Source organism: Aphelocoma coerulescens, chromosome 1A, assembly GCF_041296385.1.
Source record: "Aphelocoma coerulescens isolate FSJ_1873_10779 chromosome 1A, UR_Acoe_1.0, whole genome shotgun sequence".
NCBI classification, from domain to species: domain Eukaryota; kingdom Metazoa; phylum Chordata; class Aves; order Passeriformes; family Corvidae; genus Aphelocoma; species Aphelocoma coerulescens.
The window spans coordinates 40,022,812-40,034,332 of NC_091014.1; the positions used below are offsets into that span (position 1 = coordinate 40,022,812).

At 40.4% G+C, this 11,521-nt stretch overlaps 1 long non-coding RNA gene across 1 annotated transcript; it reads left to right on the forward strand.

Moving 5' to 3' along the window:
* Positions 1–5,113: 5,113 nt before the first annotated feature.
* On the forward strand, positions 5,114–8,038 carry LOC138104657 (uncharacterized). Its single transcript, XR_011148198.1, has 5 exons — positions 5,114–5,276; positions 5,638–5,715; positions 6,637–6,746; positions 6,899–7,017; positions 7,667–8,038. It is a non-coding gene; the product is annotated as an uncharacterized lncRNA (long non-coding RNA).
* The last annotated feature ends 3,483 nt before the right edge of the window (positions 8,039–11,521 follow it).

Below are 11,521 nucleotides of genomic sequence, written 5' to 3' on the forward strand. Positions count from 1 at the left end.
GGTGCTCAGGGAGATTGGCACAGCATTATGAAACATCTAATTTCAGCTACCAAAGGGGCTTGTATTGATTTTTCTTTTTTTCAGTCTCTGTGTATTCTTTTATAGAGACTTCAAATAGAGTCTCCATTTTGCTCTTATGAAAACCACATTTCTTGGAGGGCAGTGTGGGGGAGGGAAAAGAATACCTCCTTCTGCTTGAAAAATAGCAGCCTACTTAGCACTTACCAGAGGATTATACACCCTAATGTTCTGAGAAGTTCCTTTTCAAGTACATAGAGGGAAAATGGATGCCTTGGGAGTATTTAGAAATTATTTAAATCCATGCAGGCTGCTGAGTGTTTTCACATTTGTGCATTGTGAGAGACAGATCCAGATTCTAGCCATCACTTTTGGAGCTATAAAATTTAAATTGAGGGCAAAGAACATGGAGCAATTCAGAAATACCTCTATTTGTAGGTCATAATTGAAGTCATTGAAAATGTTGTTACACAGAAAATATTCTCTCTTCAGGGCTGCCCCAGAAGCTAGAGTCTGACTCCTTGATGTTCAGACAGGAAATATGGAAAACTCCAGTCATGATCCAGGTCTGAGTGATTTAAAGATCAACTCTTCATTAAGTCAAATTTTTCTGACGGTTTAGAAAATCCTAAATCTTTTCAGGATCAAAGGAAGCTATATTAGCAGCACCAATGCCTGATTTTATTCCTTTTTTTTAGAGAGGTTGTTATTCTTAAGTAAAAGATGCAGAAGTTCTAAGAGGAACATAACACTTACTAATATATAAATTTTACTTCAGCCTGAGGAAGGGAGACAACTCACCTTTCTTTACTTTTCCCTAGCTGGTTTTTGAGCAGAGGCTTTAACCAGAGTCTCTCCAAACTTTTGTCTCCACCACGCCTTCCTAACAGCTGGAGAAGTGTCATATTTTGTGCAGTCACACACTTGTTTACAGTTCTTCCCTGCACTCTGGTTCAGAGATTTAAAATGGCCAGAGATCCTAGGAGACGTATGGCTTCCACTGGATCCCTGAAAAATTACTTCTTCTATTGCTTTTTAGGAAAATGTTAAAAAAAAAATTAATTGTGCTAGAATTTTGGCAGAGGAAAAGAAAAATACTGTAAAAAATACTATTGCTGTTTCTCAACGTTTGGCACTGTAACAGACCAAAATTTGAGCCATCCAAATGACAGTTTTAGAGAAGGGGGAGGGAAGGAAAGACAGCAAAAAAATTCTCATTGCTCAAACAACTTTCTGTTTTACCCCACATGTTATCTGACAGAATTAAAAATCCAGCAGGAAATTAAACCTGTACACCTGACAAAGAACTGCTTAGATGTGATGTGTGATTATAGATGACTCATTCCCATTCTGGAAGATTGGCCTCCTTTAAAGAGTCTAGAAAGCTCTATTTTCTTTATTACTTTTTTTTCACAAAAGACATTTTACATCTTCATTTTCTAAATACGATCTACAGACAGTGTTTATTTAATACAAAATAGGAAGCATAACAAGCTTCTTTTAATTTTATTTCCTAGCTATTCAAGTGATTATGAATTTATATACCACGTTTTAAAATTAAAATATTTAATACCCTGTTTTCCAAGACTATGGAAAGAATTGCTTCCTAGGTGCCTGTGAACTGTATTTTTAAGCTTGTGTGGAGATAGCTGGACACTACTGAAAAAAAATCAGTGCAGTGATAACACTGCAAGCAACATAATAATACTTAACCCTTACATGGCAGCTCTTGCATAAAACTCTGCAGTGCCTTCACAATGACTGAAATGATTATTTTTCATAACACCTCTAAGATGCAAAGAACAGCTGCACAATGAGTACTCAGCAAAGGATGGAATCACCAGAGGTGATCACCTCCAGTGCAGAGGACCACCGTTAGTTAAAGTCTTCATCAATAATAAACAACTTCAAGCAGTAAGTTGGTTTCTATTACTGAAACTATCAAGGGATTTGAGTTTTCAGCATGTTGTTTCTGAGCTGGAATTTATCCAAGATATCCAGGTTAAGAGGCAAACTCTGACTTTCAGAAAAATTACTGTGTTATGTGATCAAAAAGAGGGCACATCCCAACAGTAGGCCCTATCAAAGGATTAGACCTGCAACACCAGGGTGCTCTTTAATAAACCCCTATCAGGGTATTGACTCCATGCAGTCTTAAAAGGAAGACTGCAGTCTAGTGAATCACCAGCACTGTTTAGTGCAGACTGAGTGTAATGTCACTTCGCTTGAAGGATTTGACATGATGAGAACACAAAGTGGTGAGATGTACAGCCTACAACCACCAAGGACTTGTGCTTTCAGGAAACACATTTAAAATATTGTACTAAATTTACAAGGACTATATTCAACTCACTGCTATACTGGGCAGTCATTACCATGGTAAGTGGTGCACCTATAAGACTAAGAAGAACCTGCACACATTACTGTGAGTTCCTCTTATTGACTGCTTATAACATTAAACAGCTTGAATGGTTCAGAATAATGGGGTTTTTCTGCTCAGGTGCATCATTTATTTGTTTTTTAATGTTTAAGATGTTTCCAGGATTGGTATTACTAACAACAGAACATTTTTTCCCCATTAAAAGGTAAGGTGTTTGACTGAGAGACTCTCTGTTGTATCCAATTCTCTAGTTGTTATTGATTTCTCACATCTAGTAATAATTAGTCCATATTTTTATTCTTTTTAGTATATTTTTCCTCTAGTAGGGCCTTTACTACACATATACACTTCTGCTCCCTAGAGCTGTTTAAATCTGCTGTGGATGGTCCCAGCACCTCTCCCTCCTTGCCTGGTTGTCAGACGAGGGTTTCCAGCTGCCAGGTCCTGACAAGGCTCGGGGGTGATGCTCAGGTGTCCCTGAGCTCAGGAGCCCCTTGTACAACGGGATCTAACACTCACTCCGGAATTACCTCCGTCACCACCACTGCCATCTCACGGACTGTTGTTTTGAAAGATAGAGTACCTTGCTATTTTTGTACAAATCAATTACAGACAGCCAAAACTACATGTTTATATTACCGTAAGTAGTACCATAAATTTGATGGCAAAATTCTGACATGTTCCAGAAAATGGCCTTGACTTGACAACCTGTCTCCTTGTCCAAGGAACAACTTTCTTCTGCTGGCCTCTCTGAGTTTTGCTAGAAAACAGCTCTTTTTCTCTTCAATGGGAAGAGGTTGGACCAAAACACAGATGAGTGAGGAACTGGAGATAGGAGATGTACAGAAGAGAAGACAGAGCATTGGACAATAGTGAGAGGTACAACTGGGAACAATTAATTTGAAACAGAAGATCTGTAAGGGAAAGAAAACAAGAGAGTGGGGAGTTACTTTAAAAGCAGAGGGATTAAGGAATGAAAAATAAGACAGCTTTTTTTTGGTGGCAGTAGAATGGGAAGCATTTTAGGCATGATGATAGAGGTACATAGTGGAGATAAAGGATGAAAAGAGGTAGGCAAGATTCAAGAACTAGGGAGATGAACATTAGTGTAAAAAACTTCCTGAAATGGCAACTCTTGATACAGATTTCAGTAGAAATTGATCCCTTAGATTTTAAGGGTTTTTCTTCCCCTCAAACTTGCACAAGTAAGGCTTTGCTCAAAGCTTCATAAGACAGTTATGAACTCTGATTTTAGGAAATGACAGAATCAACAGTGACTGTTTCTGTCAGATTTTATCAGGTTTGGACATTTTTTTTCTTATGTTGCAATGAATGGCTTATATTAAATCTGGGCAGTTATCTAGGGGGAGAGAAGTAAATCTATAGCTATTCAAAATAAAAGGGAGAAGCTGAAAAAGAAGGATCAAAGGAGGGGGACATCAGTTGGAATGGGTGCAAGATTTTGGAGCCTTTTCTGAACTGTATTGTTGGTCACAACTGAGCTCGGTCCAATAAAGATTGAAAGTGATAGTCATCTTCTGGCGTATGAAATGATTCAAGTTTTGATAGAAAGCAAAGTGTAACTTTCTTGTTTCGACAGAAAAAAAGAGCTCTGAAAACAAACTCCATGGGTATGGAATATAAGTTTTATTGTTGACAGCTGGGACATTGTGAATCCCATGTGGTGAGAGCAGAAGTATAGACACCACACAAAGTTTTAGCACACTGGGGACACCTTCCAGGGGAAAAATGATGTTGCTTTCCAATGACCCCTACCTGGAAGATTACAGGCCACTTCCCAGACTCTTGACACCAGTGGTGGACCTGACACTACTGCAGGATAACTGCAACCCCCTTACATGCACTACTGGGAAGTTGCAGAAGTAGGATCCTTGGTTTATTTTTTGACCAAATAAAAGGTGTAAACTAGTCTGCTTTGCTAAAGCCCTTCTTAAATATGCAGTAGCTTGGCTTGTAGACAACTGAGGGGATTTACAGATGTGTACAAAAAACAATATCTGACAGCAAATTCCTCCCTCTTGTATCATCACCATTTCTGGGATACCTTGCAGCATCCTTAGGGAGAACATGTCTTTCCAGTCCTTCACTTGCTCAGCTCAGCCCTCTGATGTGGTTGGTGATTCGTCTCTCTTTGTTCTACTTGAAGAGCCTGTCTCTTTGATGACAGTCTTTGATGTTCCTGTTTAAGATTCAAAGATACTGCCTTTTTCTACCATTAAAAAGAAAGTTTTAAAGCAAAGCAGAGGTCATAGTAATAAATAGAGTTCATAAAATCAAACAAAATTAATTAAGATTGTATCATCAGATTCATCATAGTTTCTAGTGCAGTAAAATTCACTGATAGTTTAGAGATTTTTCTGTTTAAGTTTTTGAATTTAGGTTTGAGGTTTTTTGGGTGTCCTGGGTTGCAGTGTATTCTATTACCATCCTCATGAGCTGTGGAAATCAGGTGGGGCAGTGTTTCCTTGCCTCCTCCCCCCAGACTATCTTTCTGTTAATGGCCCATCATTGTCCTGCCCCATGACTCAGAGATAACTCCCTCCGGACTATCTTCTGTTAATGAGCCTAATCAACACTTGGCCTCGTGACTCATCACCCCTTTGTGAGATGCTCCACCCAGAGGGAGGAACCAAGCATCCCATCGTGGATATAAACTGAGATTCTGAACACCAGAGACACCCCTTTCTACTGGATTCCTAGAGGACAGGAGGTACATAGCCACCACTGGACCCTCTGAGGAAGAGCAGCCCCTTTCTACAGGATTACTGCTTCAACAGAACCACATCCACCACTTCAGAAGGACTGCAGCCACCATTTTATCAGACTGCTACCACCACCCTGACCAACAGGGTGTCAGGTTGTATCCTAGCTCTGTCAGTTTAACGCAGTGCTTTCTGCCTTTATTTTCTTTGATATCCCTATTAAATTGTTATTCTGACTTGGTGCCTCCCACTGGTTTGTTTTCAAACTAGTACATTGGGTTTGGGTTTTTTTTAGTACTACTATATGTTTACACAATTTAGATAACATAAATTACTGTAGTTTCTATGAATCATTTCAGATGGTATTCATGGATTTATTACAGTCATTATGAACACAGTTTCAATTCTTTCAGATGTAGCTTACCTTACTGAAAGACATTATCACTGCTGTTGAGAGCATTTGTTTTCAGAGAGGAGAGGTCTCCTAATAATGTCATCCACCTTTTTTCTCCTTAGGAACTCGTCCAAATAATTTCTTTCTGGTTCCTGGAGGATTTACCCAGACTGTAGTGGCACAACAGTGACAAAATAATCGTAAGAAGATATCCCCAGAATCTGCAATTTATTTTATTGGGGAGATACTGACAGTTATGGACAAGAAAAAGTCTTTTCCTTCTAAGGCAATGAATTTTCCATCGTGGCAATACTTTCAGACATAGGAAGTTGCAGTGCTCAAGGACTGAAATGGGCTCTCTGCAGAGCTGTGTGTCATTCACTACCTTGGCTGTTGGGCTTATTCCCTCTCTGTTATTCCTAACTGGTGTCATAGATCGTCCCTTTTGAATTTTAAAGCAATGAAATATGCCATTAATATAATAGACTCCCTGACTTGCATGAGTTTGAATGATCAGAAAATCCATTCCCCAGTAGGGATTTTTAAACTGTAATGAAGAATTAAAAAACCCTCGCTGCATGTCAAGGAGCCTGCCAGGTTTTCCTAAGCTCTTTCTCTTATAAGGTAGGAGAGGGCAGAGAGTCCAGCTGTTAATGGAAATTATCGAGGAGAGCTAGAACTTTGCCCAGCAGAACTGTTTGGGCTCTACACAGGCCAGTGAGCTGTAAACAAGTTCAAAAAATGTGTGCTTGGAAAGGGCTATACATGCATTATGTCACTGTATATATTTTCCTCAGAAAGCACCAAATTAAGATTTCAACCATTCTGACTGGCATTACAACAATTTGGATGATGAGCTAGGGGAGGATACTTGTGCAATTTCCAGAACAACGTGGTTGTATATAGAAATTTCATGGCTAGAGTGACTAATAGTGAAATTAGGCTTGTAATTTTTACAGCAAAAGAAAACCCAGCTCTTCCAAAAAGCATCAGAAAGTGGAAATTTCATCTCTAAGGAGTCTGACACAATTTTGTGGGGTGTTGAAAACATATTAGCTATAAGCTGTAGTTCTATTCAGAGCTTCACTCTATAAATGACATTGTAACTGCTTTGTTTAAAGAAGCAAGGGAAGATTTGTAATTTGTGCTGCAGGATTCACTGAAGAGAGTGGGACATAACAAGCAAGCGTCATCTTGCCCATTACTTGGGGAAATGAAATATCTATTTAAGGCAAGTGCTTTGAGGCATGTAAATTTTGAAGTTCAGACTAGTTCTCAAACAGTATAGATTGAATATGTATAAATAACTGGCAACAGTTACACCATGATATTAACCCTCATAAAGCTGTTATCCCAGCAATGCCTCTGCTTGTCATCTTCCAGGATGTATCTTTGAAGATTTGTGTTGGGAATTATGATGATGGAGAGTATGAGACAAGTCCTGTACCTTCCCCAGTTCAACAAGATTCTAAGGAAGGTCTGGGGCCTTCAAGATCAGAGAGGTAGGTAAAGGGAACCACTGAGATTCAGCTGAGTACAAGCAATTCACCTCTTACCTGTTCTTCAGATAAATCAGGGAATAGGGGAAGTGGGAAACAGGGCAAACTGAAGTCTGATAACGTGTCAAGGGCATATGGTAGAACAGACAGAGGAAGAGATAGGCAGATGTCTGCTCCTCTGCCCATACCTTGGCTAATGATAAGTGCAGCTACCACCATCCACAACCCAACAAGGTACCTTACCCTGCACCCACAGGGTAAGCCCAACCCAATGACACTAGAAAAGTGCCTTTAGATGAGCCATAATCCAAAACTCACAGCTGGTAACAGCCATTTACAAATAACCTCATCTAAAAGTATCAATAGTTTAGACAAATATTCTCCACTACATGACACAGGCAAAGAGATTAACAAAGAGTGTGGTCTGGGCAAGAGAACAGGAAATGTGAACAGCAATATAGAGATAGACATGGGGTGGTGGAGCCTGGGAGAAGAAAGAGTGAAAAAGATATGCACTGGGCTAATACCTGTAGCCTTTCAAACCCCCCACCTCTCCCTGTTGCCTTTGCTGCTTGCACACATAACCTGACAGTTTCTCTAGTTAAATTATCAGTGCTACTTTCCTCTAATTTTATTTGTGCTTATTTTGCAGCCTGAATATGTACTTTTAAGATGGTCTCTGTAACACTGAGAAGCACTACATGAAACAAGTTGCACGAGAACCTACCAACATGGAGGCAATTAATTTCCTACTTTTTAGACATGAGTCTAAGGAGCAAGAATAATAAAGCACAATGGGTGAAAGCAAATGAAAGAAAAACAAACAAATCTGTAAGTAGAGCTTCTTGGGGTGGCTTAGAAATACAGCTTTTAAGGTAGAACAATTATTAAAGTGTGTTTTCACTTTGACTGTATTTCTGTTAGTCTTGTGCCAAATTCTGCAATTTTCCTGGCATTAACACAAAAAGGGAGCACCTGCATCTCCTTCAAAAATCTGAAAATTCTTGTCTTAAAAATAAAGCCTTCAGACAGTAAGGCATTTATCTATCATGTGTTGTTTTCCTTTATCAATTGACAACCTGGATCAAGAAATGAATTTTGGGGTTTGTTTATTTGAGGATGTTTTCCTTCCCAGGGGCTTTTGGAACTTGAAGGTAGAAAATCCTTAGCTAGGGTTATATTTTATGCTTGAACAGTGAAATTGCATTCAGTTTTGACTCATACGAGAATTATTTATAATAATTAATTTCCTTCAGTAATGTGTTGATTTGGAAGATTCTTCAGTGTGTTAAAACTAATGTCTAAAAATGTTCTACAGAGGATTGCTCACTAGCTTGATCACCATCTCTAGCACCAGTTGCATCACCTACTGCGTCCTAAAATATCTCTGGACTCAATATATCACCAGTGCCACTGTCTCACTTTGCATGGGTGATCCTTCCCACTCCCTCATATCTGCTGGGTGGAGAAAAATACACAGAGCTCTCTGGGATTACAGTTGGGACCAGCCCCACTCCTGAGGTGAGATGATGAGGAAAGTCATCATGGGGAGTTTCCAGATTCCTCACTTCTCCTCTGTGTATGAGTGTTAAGTGCAGGAGAAGTCCCAAATGACTATTTGTTGGACTTGATTCTTTGGCACCATCCCTTGTGTCAGAGACTAAAAATAGTTCATGCCTCAAACATTGATATAAAGTTCTGTTCATTATAAAGAAGCTACAACTGAAGAAGCTTCCCTGAAGAGTGGGACTTTGAACTGAAAGTCAAACTGTTGATTAGATAAAGGGAAACCATTGTTTAATCATCTCAGGCTGAGGGAAAGGTATGCATCCACAAAGGCCAAAGCCACCAGCTGCAACTATTCCCAGCTGAGTTTGGGGTGGGGGGAGAGCACAGCTCACAGAAGCCAGGTTTACACAGACTGCCCCCAACTGAGGGGGAAGGAGGAGGTTTTGGGTGCATGTGCAACCTCTGGTGAGAGGCAGTAAACACCCATCCTCTGATTACACAAACTGGCCCAGCTGTGGAACCCCCAACCCCACAGGGCACATCCATGGGCCATTCACGTGAGAGGCTCGGCCCCACAGGACTGCATGTGATGCAACAGACCCAGAGTCTGCTGTGAGAGACTGACCCCCATCCCGGGGGGTCATGGCCTGAGCATATAAACCCATGGGACTCTGTGCCTTCTGGGGGAACCTTCACCACCAAGAGACCAGCTGGAGAGGAACAATGAACATCATTGGGATCCATGGACTGGTGATATTTTCCTTATTCTGTCACTCTTTCTGTCCTCCCCACCTATCTTCTTTCTTCCTTACTCTCTCATGTTTACCATCAAATAAACCCCTTACTATTGTCACTGGCATATGGTCTTGTTTGCACCTTAATTTGGGCAGAGGCATTTCTAAGAACCTTAAAACTGGATCATAACACCTTGGAACAACAGACTTTTCCTTTATCAGCTGTTTGTGAGCAGCTATGCTGTAAGATGTCTTCTCTGGAGGTATGCAGTCCTCATACTAAATGCTGGGTTTGCTATGAAAAGGTATGCCATACTTAAATTGAAAGGCCAAACTTCTGAAATATAGGATGTTCCTGTAATTAGCTTGTCTGTGTAATCTTAATTTACATACAAATTTGTATGGGCAGCTGCAGTTCATAGAGCTCTCATCACAGGAGCCAGGTCTTGGTAAAAATACACTCTGTACGCAAAGGAGAGAGTGCTAAGGATTTCTGGACAACCATGGAAAAGGTATTTTCCAAGCTATTAATCTTCAAATCCTGTGGAACAGCCAGGATTTCTGGTGTAGATGCAGAAATCCTTAAGCAGTATGGAATAATGGAGGGTAAACAAAAAGCTGCTCATCACAGAAGGATTTCAAAAGGTCTTCTGAGGTAGCTCACTCAAAAAGGCAGGACTCTTGCCAATACTAGGTCAGATCAGCCATGACTGTGTGTAGCTGCATCTTTAAAACCTCAAAAAATAGATGGAAATTTCAAAGTTTACCTGCACAGCTTGACAGGGCTACACTGCAAAGGTTTTACTCCTAGTGAAAAGTTTCTCCTTAAGTCCTTTTTCTTTTACTGCCCTTCAAGTAGTTGCTGCCTGCTTTCAGACTAAGCCTAAGACTCTTCAACAGTCTAAGGATCTTTCAGTATTTCCTTGTGGCCCAGTAGGTTGTCCAAAACTTGATTCACTTTTTTCATGTGAAGCCCCCCAAGCTCCAGGCCAATGGGAAAAACAACTTCCTCATATCTTTTAGGCAACGCCTTTCAACACAGTCTGATCTTCATTTTACCTTATTCACAGGAATAGAGAGTATTCAAGCTAGAGTCCAACAATAATCTTCTTTTCAGCAAGACTACTGCTAACTCTTTAATCACATATGAGCTTAAACTATCCCAGGAGCAGAAGTTTGCTTGTCTCCTTGTTGGACATCATGAAGTTTCTGTTGTCCCAGTTCTCTAGTTTATCAAAATCCCTGTGGATTCAAGTTATGACACTCATTGTGCAAGTAATTCCCTCTAATTTAGTATCACTGATAAATCTGCAGGTTGTACATCCAAGGTGATTACCTAGGTCATTGATTAAGACATCAAACAGTGAGAAAGAGCAGCCATTACACTGCTCTGCTCACTTCTGGCCACCAAGCAGATGCTGAGCTACTCACTGATAAATTTTAAGCCCAGAGGTACTGTTAATTTTTAGTCCATCTAAGCATCATTTCTTCCAGTCCACGATTCCTCAGCTGCCATCTGGCAGAGCATGGAGTCAAAAGCTTTTGTAATGCTGAGATGCACGGCATCCACAAACCTCACTTTGTTGTGGGAGGCACCCGGGTTTGCTGAACATTATTTGTCCGTGGTGAATCTGGGGATTGCTGATTAAAACTGTGAAGTTTTTGTTCTTCACATGCTTGCAAATGCATCCCAAAAAGACAGTCTGTGTGATGTTTCCAATGTCTGAGGTGAGCCTGGCTGACCTGTAAGTCCCCAGACCCTTCCTCTTGCTGTTTTTAGAAATGGCACCCAGTACCACTGTGCAAACCATCCAGGGAACTGTGTGTTTTCTCTGTGAAGGGCAGGGTATCCTGGAATTGTTTTGCCATGACAGAAGGGTCTGAGCCTGCGAAAGCACCATGATCATGGCAGCCTACAGTGAGCTCTTGCTGCTCCTTGACAATTTGGAGGAGATAGTGTAAATCTCATGCCAGGCCATGCCCATATGTGCAGAGGTATTTATCCCAGCTGACTGTAATTTGTGTGCAGTCACACCAGGTTTTGGCTTCTTACTTAGACACCTGAATTAGGAGGACAAGTCACCACATACACAATAATTCCTCTACTAAATAATCCAGATTTCTCATTTTAATCAACATTTCAGCTCAACTTCATTCTGTGTTTTTCCCTCTTGGGGCTATAATGGTGATAAAGGAATCTGAATCAGTCCCCTGAGTTAAGAAATTTCTCCCTTAGGTGGTGTGACTTGTCCTACTGAGTTCAA